This window comes from Canis lupus, chromosome 2 (assembly GCF_003254725.2).
Source record: "Canis lupus dingo isolate Sandy chromosome 2, ASM325472v2, whole genome shotgun sequence".
In the NCBI taxonomy this organism is placed as follows: Eukaryota; Metazoa; Chordata; class Mammalia; order Carnivora; family Canidae; genus Canis; species Canis lupus.
Window position 1 is genome coordinate 10,046,955 of NC_064244.1, and position 18,623 is coordinate 10,065,577.

At 39.6% G+C, this 18,623-nt stretch overlaps 1 protein-coding gene across 24 annotated transcripts in view; it reads right to left on the reverse strand.

Moving 5' to 3' along the window:
- Window positions 1–18,623, reverse strand: part of MLLT10 (MLLT10 histone lysine methyltransferase DOT1L cofactor) — a 251,054-nt gene that overhangs the window by 213,405 nt on the left and 19,026 nt on the right. For 2 of the 24 annotated variants that reach the window (XM_049100108.1, XM_025464006.3), the window contains exon 1: window positions 14,499–14,669. The exons of the other annotated variants lie outside the window; for them this stretch is intronic. The gene's annotated coding sequence lies outside the window, so the exon portion shown is untranslated. Of the gene's footprint in view, window positions 1–14,498; window positions 14,670–18,623 lie in introns of those variants that run through there. 24 annotated transcript variants of the gene reach the window in all.

An 18,623-nucleotide genomic window follows, 5' to 3' on the forward strand; every position in this document is an offset into this window, starting at 1 on the left:
ACTCTTACAATTGGTCAAGTAGGGAACTTAACAACCACCCTTGTGAGACTGAGTCCTCCCAAGACTACCACTGGGGTAGTATAAGAGCAGGTCAGGTAGGGAACCAGAATTTTCAGCCTCACTAGATGGTAAACAGCATGTCCCTCAATGGTGACAAGGGAAGGATGGACTTCTACTTTCATCTGGCAGTAACAAGGAAACAAAACCTATCCCGTGGAGTGGTGTCAGAAGGTACAGCAAGGAGTTAGGAGTTTCACCAATACACAGTGGTAAATGAGGCCACATTCACTGTGGAAATCAAGTAGAGAGTCATAATTTGCCAATACTGTTCAGCATTAACAAGCAGCCTCCCTCAAGTGTCAACAAAGGCCCAATGGGGAGCATGAACTTCATCTCATACCTGGCATAAGGAGATGACACTCACAACTCCTCTTGTCAGGCAAGTTAGAGAAACCTAGCTAAAACAGGTTTATGTAAGATGCAAAGTCCCATAGCATAACACAAAAAAATATTTTTTTTTAAAGATTTTATTTATTTGACATAGCACAAGCAGGGGGAGGAGCAGCAGGCAGGGGGAGAAGGAGGAGCAGGCTCCCTGCAGAAAGCCCAATGAAGGGCTCGATCCCAAGATACTGGTCATGACCTGAGCCAAGGGCAGACATTTAACCAAGTCACCTAGGTACTCCAAAAAATGTTCATGTTTCAATCAAACATCATGTGTCGTAACAAGACCAAAAGACCTCAAACTGAATGAAAAAAATAATCAATAGGTGCCAACACTAAGATATTTATAATTTTAACATCTGACCAACGTTAGAATTATCTGATGAAGATTTTATGGCAGTCATAATAAAAATGACTCTGAGGGGCACCTAACTGGCTCCGTCAGTAGATTATGCTACTCTGCATCGCAGGGTTGTAAATTCAAGCCCTATGTTAAAAATTTTTTTAAAAAGGATTCCATGATGGGGCCCTTGGGTGGCTCGATGGTTGAGTATCTGCCTTGGGGTTCAGGGCATGACCCTGGGGTCCTAGGACTGAGTTTGAGTTCGGCAACAGGCTCCCCGCAAGGAGCCTGCTTCTACCTCTGCCTAAGTCTCTGCCTCTCTCTGTGTGTCTCTCATGAATAAATAAATAAAATCTTTAGGGGGAAAATAAAGGATTCCATGAGCACAGGAATATAAAAAGCCTTAGCAGAAACTGAAAATATAAAGAAAAAATGGAAATTTTTAGAACTGAAAAGTACGATATTCAAGATAAAGAGCTCAATGCATGACCTCAACAGCAGAATTAAGGAAAAAGAGTAAAAGAATTCATGAACTAGAAGATGTAACCATGAAAATTACTCAATGTAAGCACCAGACAGTGAAGAAAAAACAGACTCTCAGAGATCTTTGGGAATATAACAAATAATCTTAACATTTATGTCATCAGAGTCTCAGGAAGAAGAGGAGAAATAAAGTGGAACTGAAAAAGTACTCAAATAAATAACAGCTAGAAAAACTACCATTTTGGTAAGCCATAAAACCACAGAATAAAGCAGCTGAGCAAATGTCCCAAGGGATAATTCTAAGGCATCTACCTCTAAACACAACCTAATTCAACTTCTGAAGTCTAAACACAGGAAACATCTTGAAAGTAACAAAAAGAAAAACATTTTATTTATAGAAGAAAAATAATTTGGGAACAAATTTCTTTTTTTTTTTAAGATTTTTTATTTATTCATAGAGACAGAGAGAGAGAGACAGAGACACAGGCAGAGGGAGAAGCAGGCATTATACAGAGAGCCTGATGTGGGACTCGATCCAGGGTCCCTAGGATCACGCTGCAGGCGGCGCTGCAGGCGGCACTAAACCACTGCGCCACTGGGGCTGCCCTGGGAACAAATTTCTTATCAGAAACCACACAGGCCAGAAGAAAGTGACACAATAATAAAGAGGAAGCTGCAAGGAAAATGAAAAAATATAATAAACTGAATGAAAATGAAAATAAAACATAATAAAATTTGTGGGATCCAGCTAAACCAGTAATAAGAGGAAGATCTTTAACAATGCACAAAGTGGAAGAGTCCCAAATCAATAATCTAAGCTTCACCTCGGGAAACTAAAAAAAGAACAAAATAAACTCAAAGCAAGCAGAAAGCAGATAAAAATAAATATAAGAGCAGAAATCAAAGAAATTTAAAATAGAAAAAATAAAGTCAACAAAGCAAGGAGCTGTTTCTTTCAAAAGATCAATAAAATTGATAAACCTCTAGCAACACTGACAAAGAAAAGGAGAGAAGACAAATCACCACTATCAAAAATGAAAGAGGGGATATCAGTACAGATCCCGCAGACATCAAAAGAGTAATAAGGGAATGCGATGAACAACTCCACACATAACTGACAGCTTATATGAGATGAATCCCTTCCTTGAAAAATATAACTTACTCCAATTCACCCATTACAAAACTGGTCATAGCCCTTAACTATTTTTAATTTTTTTAATTTTTTTTGAATTTTATTTATTTTTTTATTGGAGTTCAATTTGCCAACATACAGCAGAACACCCAGTGCTCATCCCACCAAGTGTCCCCCTCAGTGCCCGTCACCCAGTCACCCCAACACCCGCCCACCTCCCTTTCCACTACCCCCTTGTTCGTTTCCCAGTTAGGTGTCTCTCATGTTTTGTCCCCCTCACTGATATTTTCACTCATTTTCTCTCCTTTCCCCTTTATTCCCTTTTACTTTATTCCCCAAATGAACGAGACCATATAATGTTTGTCCTTCACCGATTGACTTATTTCACTCAGCATAATACCCTCCAGTTCCATCCACATGGAAGCAAATGGTGGATATTTGTCATTTCTATGGCTGAGTAATATTCCATTGTATACATAAACCATATCTTCTTTATTCATTCATCTTTTGATGGACACCGAGGCTCCTAAATTTTTTATTAAAGTTACTTAATATTTTTTAGTAATCTCTACACTCAAAATGGAACTTGAACTCACAACTCCAAGATCAACAGTCATATGCTCTTCCAAATGACCCACCCAGCCAATGCTAGCCCTGTAACTATTTTCAAATTTCAATTTGTACTTTAAAAACTACCAAGAAGGGGGATGCTTGGGTTGGCTTAGCGGTTGAGCGTCTGCCTTCAGCCCAGGGCCTGATCTTGGAGACCCAGGATCAAGTCCCACGTCAGGCTCCCTGCATGGAACCTGCTTCTCCCTCTGCCTGTGTCTCTGCCTCTGTGTGTGTGTGTGTGTGTGTGTGTGTGTGTGTGTCTCTCATGAATACATAAAATCTTTAAAAAAATAAAAATAAAATATATATTTAAAAACCAACACAAAGAAACTAGATAACCAAAATAATTTTGTGAAAGAATAAAGTAGAATCATCCATGTGACTGAAAAATCATCATGTACTATAATTAAGACACCTGGTACTGCCAGCCAGAGACACAAATGCAAAGATCAACGTAACAGAACAGAAAACCCAGAAATATACCCAAAGATGCCCAGCTGATTTTGGACAAAGGTGCGAGAGCAATTCAAAGGAAGACAGACGTTTCAAAAAAAAAAAAAAGAAGAAGACAGACTTTTCAACAAATGGTTGGCATTGGAGCGTTTGGAAATCCACAGGCAAAGAGACAAGGTAAAAAAATTAAAAAAAAAAGTCTTACCCTTTATATAAAAATTAACTCAAAATGAATCAGAGATTTAAAAGTAAAACATAAAACTATAATATTTTTAAAAGAGGGGCATCTGGCTGGCTAAGTCAGTAGAACATGAAACTCTTAATCTCACAATCAAGTTCAAGCCCCATATTGGGCATAGAGCTCACTTAAAAACTAAATAAATAACAAGAAAACACAGGAAAAAAATCTTTGGGATTTAAGATTGGGTACAGGGTTATTAAGTTTGACAACAAAAGTATGATCCATAAAAGAATAAATTTATAAATTGTACTTCATCAAAAATAAAAACTTTGCTCCAATTTGGGATAAAATAAGAGCAAATCATGTACTTGGCAAAGAGCACATAGAATATATACAGAACTGTCAAATCTACAATAAAAAAATAAGCAAATGATGAAAAAATATTTGAATGAGAACGACATTAACAAAGAAACCACTGGTGTGCCAGAAGAAACCAGAGGAGAGAAAGACAGTGTGAGAGCAGCAGGATGTACAAGGCATCCTTCTCCACAGCAGGCCTTAAGGAGAAAAAAAAGTCTATGTTCACCTTGCTCCTATTATGCTTTGAATGTTGCCAACAAAGTTGCGATCATCTAAACTGAGTCTAGGGGCACCTGGGTGGCTCAGTTGGTTGAGCATCTACCTTCAGCTTAGGTCATGATCTCAGAGTCCTGGGATCAAGCCCCACATGGGGGGGGGGGGGGATGTCATCGCTGCTCAGTGAGGAGTCAGTCAGCTTCTCCCCCTGCTCATGTTCTCTCTCCTTTTCTCTCAAATAAGATTTTAAAAAAAAAAAAAAAAAAAAAACCTACAAAAAAAAAAAAAAGGAATCCAGCTAGCTAATTCTAAATATAAATATTTTCAGGATCAGTTGGCTGGTTCAGTCAATGGAGCATGTAACTCTTGATCACTGGGTCATGAGTTTGAGCCTCATGCTGGGTGTAGAGATTTTTTTTAATTAATTAAATTTCACAATAATTGGAAAATAGGCAAAAGTCACAAATAAACATTTGCTCAAAAGATAAGACATATGACCTAAAAAGGATATATAAACAGCAAATACATAAAAAGATAAAAGATGGTCAACATCATTAGCCATTAGGCAAATGCAAATTAAAATCACAATAGGGGTGCCTGGGTGGCTCAGTCAGTTAAGCATCTCCCTTTGGCTCAGGTCACAATCCCAAGGTCCTGGGATCAAGCCCCACATTACATTCCCCATCCAGCAGAGAATTTGCTTCTCCCACTCCCTCTGCTGATTTCCCCAGGTTGTGCATGCATGCTCACTCACTCTCTGTCAAAATAATTTTTTTTGAAGATTTATTTATTTATTCAGAGAGAGAGAGAGAGAGGCAGAGACACAGGCAGAGGGAGGAGCAGGCTCCACGCAGGGAGCCCAACGCGAGACTCGATCCCGGGTCTCCAGGATCACACCCCGGGGCCGCAGGTGTCGCTAAACCACTGTGCCACCGGGGCTGCCCAAAATAATTGTTTTTTTTTTTTAAATCACAATATGGTATCACTATATGCCTACCAAAACTACTAAATAAAAAGAATGACCAAAAAAAAAAAAAAAAAGTGAAAATGCCACATGCTAGCAAAGATGCCAAAAAACTGGCTTGCTCAGACTTCTAATGGAAATGGTACAGTCACTCCGGAAAACACTTTAGGAATTTTTTTCTTTATTTAAGATTTTATTTACCCACCATTTGCTTCAACGTGGATGAAACTGGAGGGTATTATGCTGAGTGAAGTAAGTCAATCGGAGAAGGACAAACATTATATGTTCTCATTCATTTGGGGAATATAAATAATAGTGAAAGGGAATAGAAGGGAAGGAAGAAGAAATGTGTGGGAAATATCAGAAAGGGAGACAGAACATAAAGACTCCTAACTCTGGGAAACGAACTAGGGGTGGTGAAAGGGGAGGAGGGCGGGGGGTGGGGTAGAATGGGTGACGGGCACTGAGGGGGGGCACTTGACGGGATGAGCACTGGGTGTTACTCTGTATGTTGGTAAATTGAACACCAATAAATAAATTTATTATTAAAAATAAACAAATAAATAAATAAAGGGCAGCAAAACAGAAAAAAAAAAGATTTTATTTATTTGACAGAAAGAGAGAGTACACAAGCAGGAGGAGAGGCAGAGGGAGAAGTAGGCTCCCCACTGAGCTGAGAGCCCAAAGCAGGGCTCAAACCCAAGGGCCTGAGATCATGACCTGAGCCAAAGGCAGACACTTAACCGACTGAGCTGCGAGGCACCTCGGCAATTTCTTCTAAGAAACTACACATGCAGCCCTCATACAACTCAGCAATTGTACAAATGGACATTCATCCCAGAGAAATGGAGACCTATGTTCACACAGAAATCTACACAAGAGTAGTTTAATCAGCTTTATTCATGATAGCCCCAAACCAGAAATACCTGAAGTATCTTGCATCAGATGAATAATTAAACAAACTGTGGTATACCCGTAACATAAAACACTAAGAAAAAGCAACGGAGCTACTGATACATTCAACAAACTGGATGAATCTCCAAAGAATCATGTTACATGAGGGAAAAAAACCCAATCTCAAAAAGTTACATGTTCTTTACTTCCATTTATATAGCATCCCTGAAATGGCAAAATTACAGAACTGGTTGATACATCAGTGCTTGCCAGAAACTAAGCCTGGAAGGAATTAGTAATGAAGTAGGTATAGCTATAAAAAAGGTACTATGAAAAAAAAAAAGGCACCATGAGTGATCCTTCTGATGGAATTATTCTGTTAACCATATCAAATTCAATAACCTGATGCTGATATTATCCTGTAATTCTTAAAAATACCAACATTGGGGAAACTGAGTAGATGGTATACGAACTCTCTTTGTATTATTTTTTACACCTGCATGTGACTCTATATTTGACTCAAAATAAATCTAAAAAAAAAAAAAATTAAGCCTTTTATTTACTCATGAGAGACAGAGAGAGAGAGAGGCAGAAGGAGAAGTAGGCTCCATACAGGGAGCAGGACTTGATCCTGGGACTCGAGAATCACGATCCAAACCAAAGGCAGACGCCCAATCACTGAGCCACCCAGGCGTCCCAAAAGTTTAAAAAAAACAAAAAAAACAAAAAACACAACTATAAATGAACAATCTTAATAGGAAATTAAAACAATTGCATTTATCAGGGGGCCTAGGTGGCTCAGTCAGTCAAGCATCCAACTCTTGATCTCAGCTCAGGTCTTATCTCAGGGTTGTGAGTTTAAGCCCCATACTAGGGTTCACACTGGGTACGGAGTCTTCTAAAAAATAAATAAATAACTGCATGTATAACAGCATCAAAAAAAGAAATTTTAGGAATACACTTATCCAGGGGCACTAGGCTGGCTCACTGTTGAGCGTCTGCCTGTGATTCTAGGGTCCTGGGGTCGAGTCCTGCATCCAGCTCCTCACGGGGAGCCTGCTTCTCCCTCTGCTTATGTCTCTGCCTCTCTCTCTGTGTCTCTCATGAATAAATAAATATAATCTTTAAAACAAAAACAAGGAATACACTTATCCAAAGAAGCAAAGAACTTGTACACTGAAAACTACAAAATGTGGCTGAAACAAAATTGGCAAAAAAGGTAGCATCACTACAGGTAGAAAGAAATCAAAACCACAAGGAGATACCACTTCACACCAATAGCATGGCTATAATTTCGAAGAGAAAAGAAACCAAAAATAAGAGTTGGAGAAGATGTGGAGAAACTGGAACCCTCATGTATTGCTGATAGGAATATAAAATAGTGCAGCCACTGTGAAAAATATTTTGGCACTTCCTCAAAAAGTGGAACACATGGGCAGCCCGGGTGGCTCTGCAGTTAAGCACTGCCTTCAGCCCAGGGCCTGATCCTGGAGACCCAGGATTGACAGAAGCTCCCTGCTTCTCCCTCTGCCTGTGTCTCTGCCTCTCTCTCTCTCTCTCTGTCTCTCATGAATAGATAAATAAAATCTTAAAAAAAAAAAAAAAAAAAAAAAAAAAGACTGACATACTAAGCACTGATTAAGCACTGACAGAAGAAACCAATCTATAGTACAAAAGTAAAATGAAACAACCATTTCTGAAAATGAACTGACCTTCCTAACAACCTCACACCTGCACTTCTAAGTATATACCCGAAGCAGTGTTTCTCAAACTTTTCTGACCATGAACCACTTTAAGAAATATGTTTTATTAAAAAGATATATATATGTTTTATATTGCAAGCCTGTATATATACACAGGATACTGAAAATGCACTATGAATGTTTTTCTGCTCTATTTTTTTAAGTTAGTTGCTCCCTACTAATCTGATCTCATGACCCTTTTGGGAGCACATCCAGCAGTTTGAAGAGTAGTAACCTAGATAAATTCCTGCACATGTACAAAAATATTCATGAAGATGTTCATAATGCAAAACACTGACAAAAATCTGTATGTCTGTCAACAGCAGCATGGATAGTATGTAATTCATATCCTAAAATATTATACAACAATGAAACTGAATCAACTATAGGTACATGCACCAAATAGATAAATTTCAAAAGCATACTGTGAATAAAAAAAAATTCATTTAAGTATTATTTCATTTACTTAAAACACAAAACTCTCACAACTAATATGTTGTATAGAAATAAAACTGAAGAGGAGCGCCTGGATGGTTCACTCAATTAAGAGTTTGCCATCCGAGCAGCCCCAGTGGCCCAGCGGTTTAGTGCTGCCTTCAGCCCGGGGTGTGATCCTGGAGACAGGGGATCAAGCTCCCTGTCAGGCTCCCTGTACGGAGCCTGCTTCTTCCTCTGCCTCTCGATCTCTCTCTCTCTCTCTCTCTCTCTGTCATGAATAAATAAATAAAATCTTAAAAAAAAAAAAGAGTTTGCCTTCCTCAGGTCATGACCTCAGAGTCCTGGGATCAAGCCCACCAGGCTCCCTGCTCAGTGGGGAGTCTGCTTCTGCCTATGCCTCTCTCCACCACTCATGCTCTCTCTCTCTCTTTCAAATAAATAAAAAATAAAATCTTTTTAAAAAAAAAAGAAAACTGAAGAACAATTAATACAAAACTCAGAGGACTCAGGAAAGTGTTTCCTTCAGGAAAAGTGGAAACGTGATGAGGGAGAGGCATACAGAGGTCAAAGGTATGGGCAGTGCTCTGCTTATTAAGCTTTGTTAATAACTACATGTATATTCATTTTATTACTTAGTTTTAAATGTCCATCTACTGGCTACACTCTTTTCATTGAACCTTATGCCTTACAACTAAAAAGAAGTTAAAATCAGAAAAATTAGGGTAGCCCTGGTGGCGCAGCGGTTTAGCGCCGCCTGCAGCCCAGGATGTGATCCTGGAGACCCGGGATTGAGTCCCACGTCGGGCTCCGTGCATGGAGCCTGCTTCTCCCTCTGCCTGTGTCTCTGCCACTCTCTCTCTCTCTCTGAATAAATAAAAAATCTTTTTAAAAAAAATCAGAAAAATTAAAAATAAAAATAAAAATATGTTAAAAATCCTACACACACACACGCACAAGTAAATTAAAATCCATAAGATTGGGTGCATGGGTGGCTCAGTCAGTTAAGCATCTGACTTCATTTCGGCTCCAGTCATGATCTCAGGGTCGTAAGTTGGGTGCCACACTCACCATGGAATCTGCCTGAGATTCTCTTCATATCCCTCTGCCCCTCTGCCCCCTATTCAAAGGTACATGCTCTCTCTCTCAAATAAAATAAATAAATAAATAAAATATTTAAACAAATATAATACATAAGGTTAGTCCAAAAAAATGAAAAGTGTTTGTTTGGTTAAGAGTGAAACCTTGGGCAGCCCGGGTGGCTCAGCGGTTTAGCACCGCCTTCAGCCCAGGGCCTGATCCTGGAGACCCAGGATCCAGTCCCACATTGGGCTCCCTGCATGGAGCCTGCTTCTCCCTCTGCCTGTGTCTCTGCCTCTCTCTCTCTCTCTCACATGAATAAATAAATAAAATCTTAAAAAAAAAAAAAAGTGAAATCTTAGTTCTCCTAAGGCTGATAATACATGGCTATTTGTTCGAACGACAAAAGAAACATACTTCGACATATGTTATCCATGTATCAAAGATAACCAGAGGATGGAGTGTGTTTAAGAGAGAAAACTCGGGCAGCCCGGGTGGCTCAGCGGTTTAGCACCGCCTTCAGCCCAGGGTGTGATCCTGGAGACCAGGGATCGTGTCCCACATCTGGCTCCCTGCATGGAGCCTGCTTCTCCCTCTGCCTGTGTCTCTGCCTCTCTCTCTCTCTCTCTCTCTCTCATGAATAAATAAATAAAATCTTTAAAAAAAAAAAAAAAAGAAAACTCAACACTTTCTAAAAATATCAGTCACCAAAAGCAGTCAAACATCCATAAAATTAATGTTGCCAAAAAAGTGAAGATAAAAAATTCTGGGCGCACCTGGGTGGCTCAGTTAAGCATGTGAATCTTGATTTCAGCTCAGGTCATGATCTCAGGGTTGTGAGATCGAGCTCCACTCTGGCGGTGGAACCTGTTTAAGAGTGAGTCTCTCTCTCTCTCCCTGTCCTTCTGCCCCTCCCCATCTCCCTCTCTAAAAACAAACAGACAAACAAAACCTTCTGGAACATCTAAAAAAAAAACTTTCATAAACAGAGAAATAGCTCATAGAAATATCTTTTTTTTTAAAGATTCATTTATTCATTTGACACACACACACACAGAGACATAGGCAGAGGGAGAAGTATGCTCTCTGCAGGTGCCTGATGCAGGACTCGATCCCAGAACCCTGGGATCATGACCTGAGCCAAAGGCAGATGCTCAACCACTGAACCACCCAGGCACCCTTAAATATATTTCCTAACTTTAATGACAAAGGGACTAAAGTAGTAACAACAGGTTAAAATATACACATATAATGGCAGAAACTAAAAAACCTCAAAAAAAAAAAAATCCAACCATGAAAGACTAACGCCCTTATAACTAATAATATACAGCTGACCCTTGAACAACATGGAGGTTATGGGTGTCAACTCTTGCATCAAAACTCGACACTCAGGATCCCTGGGTGGTGCAGCGGTTTAGCGCCTGCCTTTGGCCCAGGGCGCAATCCTGGAGACCCCGGATCGAATCCCACGTCGGGCTCCCAGTGCATGGAGCCTGCTTCTCCCTCTGCCTGTGTCTCTGCCTCTCTCTCTCTCTGTGTGACTATCATAAATAATTAATTAATTAATTAATTAATTAAAAAAAAAAAACTCGACACTCAAACCTGTAAGTCCCCAAGAACTTAACTAGTAATGGCCTACTGTTGATCAGAAGCCTTACCATAATAGTCAACATATATTTTATATGTCTTAAATACTGTATTCTCAAAATAAAATAAGTTAGTAAAAAAGAATGATTGTTTTTCTTTTTCTTTTTTTTTTTTTCACGAGAAACAGAGAGAGAGGCAGAGACATAGGCGGAGGAAGAAGCAGGCTCCATGCAGGAAGCCCGATGTGGGACTCGATCCTAGGACCCCAGAATTATGCCCTGAGCCAAAGGCAGACGCTCAACCACTGAGCCACCCAGGTGTCCCAGAAAAAAGAAGTATTAAGAAAAGCTTAAGGAGGGGTGTCTAGGTGGCTCAGTCAGTTTGGCTCCACTCTGGACATGGAGCCTACTTTAAAAGGAAAAAGGAAGTAAGGAAAGTGTAAGGGAAATAAAATACATTTACAGTACTGTACTGTATTTATTTTATAAGTCTGAATATTAATGGACCCAGACGACTCAAACCCACTGTTCATGGGTAAGCTCTACTTCCTAATCTCACCACATTGATGTTATTTCATTTTTCTCCAATCCTAAAATAACATCAAGATGAAGATATTCAGATACACATATGTATTAACACTTCTGGTTACCTGCTTGAAGTAGAATTTATAGTGTAGCGTAACATCATCTCTGGAGTGCCCAGGGTTCAAAACCTGGTGTACCCACTGAACAAATTACTAACCTGCTGTAGGACCCAAGTTGCCTCGTTATTGAAAAACAATACATATAGGGGCACCAGGCTGGCTCAGTTGGTTAAATGACTGCCTTCAGCTCGGGTCATGATCCCCGGGGTCCTGGGTTCCAGCCTCACATCAGGCTTCCTGCTCAGTAGGGAGTCTGCTTCACTCTCTCCCTCTATGTACACTCTCTCTCTCAAATAAATAAATCTTAAAAAATAAAAAAATAAAAATCCCACATACAAATAATACCAATTTCATTGTCCTGTTCAGAAGGTAAAACATATTCCTTCATATAAAGTACCTTAGAGGGATGCCTGTGTGGCTCAGCGGTTGGGCTCCTGCCTTCGGCTCAGGTCATGATCCTGGAATCCAGGAGTGAGTCCTGCATTGGGCTCCCTGTGAGGAGCCTGCTTCTCCCTCTGCCTATGTCTCTGCCTCTGTGTGTGTGTGTGTGTGTGTGTGTATCTCTCATGAATAAATAAATAAATCTTTAAAAAAAAGAAAAAAAAGCACCTGAGAGTATTGGACACATAAGCAGAACTCCATGCTATTCTGCAGAGGAAGAAACTGCAGCTTAGAAGATAAACCTGCCCAGTCACAGATCTACTCCATCTAACTTCAAGCCTGTGATCTTGACCTTACTACTATACTGCCTGATGTCTATGAGCAAAATTATGGATTTTTTTTCTCTACTTATCTTCTTTTCCCCAATTATCCAAAAATAAGCCTGCCTGCACTTAGTATACAAAAATAAGAGCCAATTTTCTTAAGATGGAAAATAACAGTTTGCACTTGGGACTTAGAGAACAGAAAAGCACTGATGACATCTGAGAGTAGTAACACACAGAAAGTCATCTTTTGGAGTTATTTGTCTGCTCCTAGCTATGTAGGAGATAGAGTAGAGAAAGTGGTAATAAGAGAGGTGGCGACCATACAGAGAAAAAACAGCTTACATCTTGTTAGGGCAACTACAATCCCTACTTGGCTCTAGAACAATACTAGAATTTTCTTTCTTTCTTTTACTTAGGTAATCTCTACACCCAACGTGGGGCTCGAACTCATGACCCTGAAATCAAGAGTTGCATGCTCTTTCAACTGAGCCAGCCAGATGCCCAATACCATAATTTTCTAACCCTACTCCATAACTGCAGATGTAGACTTTTTAAAGTAAATTCTGCACCAATGTGGGGCTCAAGCTCACAATCCTGAGATCAAGAATTGCATGCTCTGCCAACCAAGCTAGTCAGGTGCCCCTAGACTTTTATTATTGCTGGGTACAAGGGGGTTGGGGACCAGTGTTTCCCCAGCCATACTCCACACATAAATTAAATGTGTCAAGGATGCCTGGCCAGCTCAGTCAATACAGCATGTAACTTGGGGTCATGAGTTCAAGCCCCATGCAAAGAGATTACTTAAAAAAAAGTGTCACTGTAAAATACAATCCTTTGGCTCCACCAACAGTTAAGAAACACTACAGAAGTTGGAAATGACAACCATATTTGTTTTGTAGGAGATAATCTTCAAACAGAAGTGGACTGTACTAAAAAGGAGAGAAGAAAAGGGAGAAGTATGCTATATGTGTAATGTGCTACATTTTACCAAAAAAAGAGGAATAAAAATAATCTATATATTTAAAGCATCACATATATAAATTAGGAAAATGAATAAAAAACAGTAACAATTGGAAGTTTAAAAGCAAACCTAGGCAAATAAGAGGTTTAGAAGGAAAACCTCACTGTTTATCTTTTGTGTTATCTATTTTTTTAATTTTATTTTTAAGTGATCTCTACACCCAGTGTGGGGCTTAAACTCACAACCCCAACATCAAGAGTCTCACATTCCACCAACTGAGCCAGCCAGGCACATCTACTGTTTATCTTTTTTTTTTTTTTTTTTAAAGATTTTATTTCTTTGAAAGAGAATCTAAGGTGGGGGGAGAGGACAGAAGGAGAAGCAGATTCCCCACTGAGCAGGAAGCCCAATGCAGGATTTGATCCAGGACCCTGATATCATGACCTAAACCAAAGTCAGATGCTTACCTGACTGAGCTATCCAGCTGCCCTGTTGTTTATTTTATTAAACTTTTGAAACATGTCAGTATGTCACCTTACCAAAAACTAAGTTGATTTAAGCTGTTATAATAATCTCAACAAAACACTAAAGCTTAAATTATGCCAGTGACTACCTGTAGAGAAATCAAATTTAAGATCCGTAGGATATCTTAATAGACATATCCAGAAGGTAATTGCAAACATGGATCTGAAGGAATAAAACTTTTCAGGTAATATTGATGCTTAGAAGATCCCCAAGCATGCATCCTAAGTTTTCATAGGGTAAAGTAATCAAATAAATAAGCCAGAAAAACATCACGTAACTTAAATTTTAAAGAAGGAAGTAATACCAAACAGGAAATCAAAAGGAAATGTTTAAAGAGGTAAGAGAAGAAAGCAACTTCCCAAAAGTCATGAGAAAAGAGAGTTGTAATGGAGAGATCATAGTTTTTGCAATGGCACTAGTGATCAGAGAGCAATGGAGTGATCATAGCTTTAAATGCTGAAACTGGATCGAATAGAATGAAAACTGAAAAAATACTGGATTTGCTCCCTGACTTTAACATCAAAATCAATAGCGGTGGACTTAAGAGCCAAATGTAACGGTATCAAAGGCGTTTGTGGTATCTTATGCGTTTATTTACAGCCAAACACATTTTTCAGAAAAGGATTTGAGGCAGCCTACAAATAAACAACCTGTATTATAACAACAAAAAATAGAAAAATGAACATTCAAAGTCAATATGAAGGACATCCCCCTGATTTAGGGAAACTGCTCTTACCCCTGACTCCAACTATGTAGTTCTAGTGAGGGTTGCCATTCATAGTACCCTCCCCACTCCAGCCACAGGGATGGTGGGTACATGATCCAAGACAGGCCAATCAGAGTCCTTCCCAGGATTCTTCAAAAGAGCCCCTTCTTCTGGTAGAAGGGGCTGGGAAGATGAGAGCCAAGAGCTGCCAGCAGTCATGGTTCCAGCCTCATGAAGTAGAGAGTCTGTAGTATGAGAGAATGAAATCAACACGCAGAGAAACAGAGATAAGAGGTGAAGTCCTACACCCCAAAGGAGGAGGAGGAAGAACCAAATATACTAATAATCAGATTAATATTACTGATGTAACTAAAGACCAGATTTGGTTCTGGGCTGCCTGGTAGCCAGAACAAAAAGAAAAATAGAATGTGTATCAGTGAGCTATCAAAAAGGAGGAAATATACCAAGATCCTCGAGGGAGTCAATTTTCCTGACACGTTATTAAGTTATTAAAAGAACTTATTGTACATAGACTTCTATGTAAGGGTCACTGAAAGACAAAAATGGACAACTGTCCATGATGAGATTATAGTAAATGCAGATTTCATAGGCTATTGCTTTAAAAGACAACTAAGTTGTATTTCAATCATTATGCAAACTAAGAGGCTAGACTATTATAGACAAGTGAAGTGGAGTTATCAACTACAGTTTTATTCTTCCAGGAAGCTTGCTAGTGAAGAGAAAAGACAAAAAAATGAAAGGTGAAAAATACAAAGGGAAAGTAGAATTCATGGGAAAATTCAAAAATGTCTGTGAAGTAGTGGAGGAAAAAAATCAAGTAGAAAGAACACACGAAAACATAAAACAAGACCCTGGGAGAAATGGTAAAAGACCACATCACAAGCACAGATAGTTCTACTTAAAAATTACCTCCTCTCCTTCCTAGAACTCCAGGAAATGAGATAAAAGGACATAAAGCTACAAACAGAAAAAGAACATAAGAGAAGACAACAGCTATAAAATTTTGGAAGCTACAAGGGAGACAAGTAGTAAATGACTCAACAAATCAGAAAAGGTTGCTGTAGTAAGATAAGCCCCAAAGCAATAGATCTTAGATTACATAGCACTAGCAACTGGAAGAACTTTAGGTACCAAGCAACAGAGACAAGGGAGTGACAAATGTACATAGCAGTATATATATCCAAAAGGAATGTGTTCAGGTGAAGCTAACAACAGGAGAGACAGGATATACTCTGGAAAACAACCACGTTCCCCGCTAATCTCCTCAACTACCCCCAATCCTGGAAAACTGCAGAAAGGGTAAACAAGGAAATTTGAATTCAGGGATACCAAGCATAGCTGAGGAAACGGGTACCATACCAAACATGAAGAATTAACTGAAAACCTAACTCTGTATAGAGAAATTCCAGCAAACATCTGGCTCAAAGAATACTGGTAACCAGGTTAGTCAATCCCAAAAAGATGACTGGAATATTTCCCTCTCAATACACTAACCAGCTGGTGGTCTCCTAATAAAAGAATCCGCTCAGATCACCTATAAGGAAGCCAACTTGCAACAATCCCTACCACACACACAGAACTTCCAATCAACTCATTACAAGTTTGTCTTTAATTCAAATAGGTGCCTAAGAGTCACCACCTTTGTAATAAACAAGGTCTCCAGCAAGACAATGATACAAATGAATTCTGACTGAGGAAAAAAGTCCCAGGAGCAGACGAAAACTTCAGAAAACTGAAATAAAACAAAACAAAACAAAACAAAACCCCTCTGACTAACATCCTCACAGTTAAGAGAAAAATTGCATCCAAAAGATATTCCATGGGACGCCTGGGTAGCTCAGTGGTTGAGAGTCAGCCTTCAGTTCAGAGCATGATTCCAGGGTCCAGGATAGAGTCCTACATCGGGCTTCTTGCGGGGAGCCTGCTTCTCCCTCTGCCTATGTCTCTGTCTCTGTGTATATCTCTCATTAATAAATAAAATCTTTTAAAAAAAAAATAAAAAAATAAAGACATTATCCCATACTCATGCAATGGAAGAACAGGTATTATTAAAATGTCCTTACAACCTAAAGCAGGTTGCAATCCCTAACAAAACACAAACATTATTCACATAAGTACAATAAAACTAAAATTTGTGGGGCACCTGGGTGGCTGAGTGGTTGAGCATCTACCTTTAGCTCAGGTCATGATCCTGGGGTCCTGGGATCGAGGTCCACATCGAGCTCCCCACAGGATCCTGCTTCTCCCTCTACCTGTTTCTGCCTCTGTCTCTCTCATGAATAAATAAGTAAAAAAATGTTTTAAGGGATCCCTGGGTGGCACAGCGGTTTAGCGCCTGTCTTTGGCCCAGGGCGCGATCCTGGAGACCCGGGATCGAATCCCACGTCGGACTCCCGGTGCATGGAGCCTGCTTCTCCCTCTGCCTATGTCTCTGCCTCTCTCTCTCTCTCTCTCTCTCTCTGTGTGACTATCATAAATAAATAAAAATTTAAAAAAAAAAAAAAAACTTTAAAAAAAAAAAAAGTTTTAAAAACATTAGGGGAGGGGATCCCTGGGTGGCGCAGCGGTTTGGCGCCTGCCTTTGGCCCAGGGCGCGATCCTGGAGACCCGGATCGAGTCCCATGTCGGGCTCCGGTGCATGGAGCCTGCTTCTCCCTCTGCCTGTGTCTCTGCCTCTCTCTCTCTCTCTGTGTGACTATCATAAATAAATAAAAAATTTAAAAAAAAAAAAAAAAAAACATTAGGGGAGATCCCTGGATGGCTCAGCGGTTGAGCGTCTGCCTTTGGCCCACGGCATGGTCCTGGGGTCCCCGGATCGAATCCTACATCGGGCTCCCTACATGAAGCCTGCTTCTCCAGACTCTGACTGTGTCTCTGGCTCTCTCTCTCTCTCTCTGTCTCATGAATAAATAAAATCTTAAAAAAAAAAATACCCTAAAATTTGTATGGAACCACCAAAGACTCCAAATGGTCAAAGCAATCATGAGAAAGAAGACCAACGCTGGAGGTATCACAAGCCCAGATTTCAAGATATACTATACTATAATAATCAAAACGGTATGGTACTGGCACAAAAACAAACCCATAGATCAGTGGAAGAGAATTGAGAGCTCAGAAATAACCCCACACTTTTATGGTCAATTAATCTGGAACAAAAGAAGCAAGAATGTACAATGGAGAAAAGACCGCCTCTTCAACAAATGGTACTGGGAAAACTAGATCACTTTCTTAGTCGCACACAAAAATAAATTCAGAGGCACCTGGGTGGCTCAGTGGTTTGAGCATCTGTCTTTGGCTCAGCTAGTGATCCCAGGGGTCCTGGGATCAAGCCCCACATCAGGATCCCCACAAGGAGCCTGCTTTTCCCTCTGCCTATCTCTCTTATGAATAAATAAAATCATAACAAAAAAAAAAGCCCTCAAAAATGGATTAAAGACCTAAAATGTTTGACAGGAAACCAGAAAACTCCTAGAAGAAAACACTAGCAGTTTAATATCTTTGACATAAACCATCGAAACATTTTTCTAGATATGTCTCCTCAGGCAAGGGAAACAAAAGCAAAAATAAACCACTGGGACTACATCAAAATAAAACACTTTTGCAGAGCAAAAGAAACCCTCAACAAAATGAAAAGGCAACTCATTGAATGGGAGAAAATCTCTGCAAATGATCTGATAAGTGATTAATATCCAAAATAAATAAAGAGGGCAGCCCAGGTGGCTCAGCAGTTTAGCGCCGCCTTTAGCCCAGGGCATGATCTTTGAGACCCAGGATCAAGTCCCACGTCGAGCTCCCTGCATGGAGCCTGCTTCTCCCTCTGTCTCTGCCTCTGTCTCTGCCTCTCTCTCTGTCTCTCGTAAATAAATAAATAAAATCTTTAAAAAACAATTTTTTAAGTAAACTTTAGAAAACAATAGCTGCTTATACATTCCTTTCAGAAATATTCATGTAACTACCAGAAGAGCTAAAATGTAACAACCAAAAAGAGATTGCTTTGGGGGAATGAGATGAATATTCAAGAATCGAGAAGCAAGGTTCTATTTTGTTTGTGTGAGAGAAGTTTTAGTTAATACCTGACTTTGACTATGCATTTACCACTTTGATAAACATTGAAATTAAATCTAAAACTAAAAA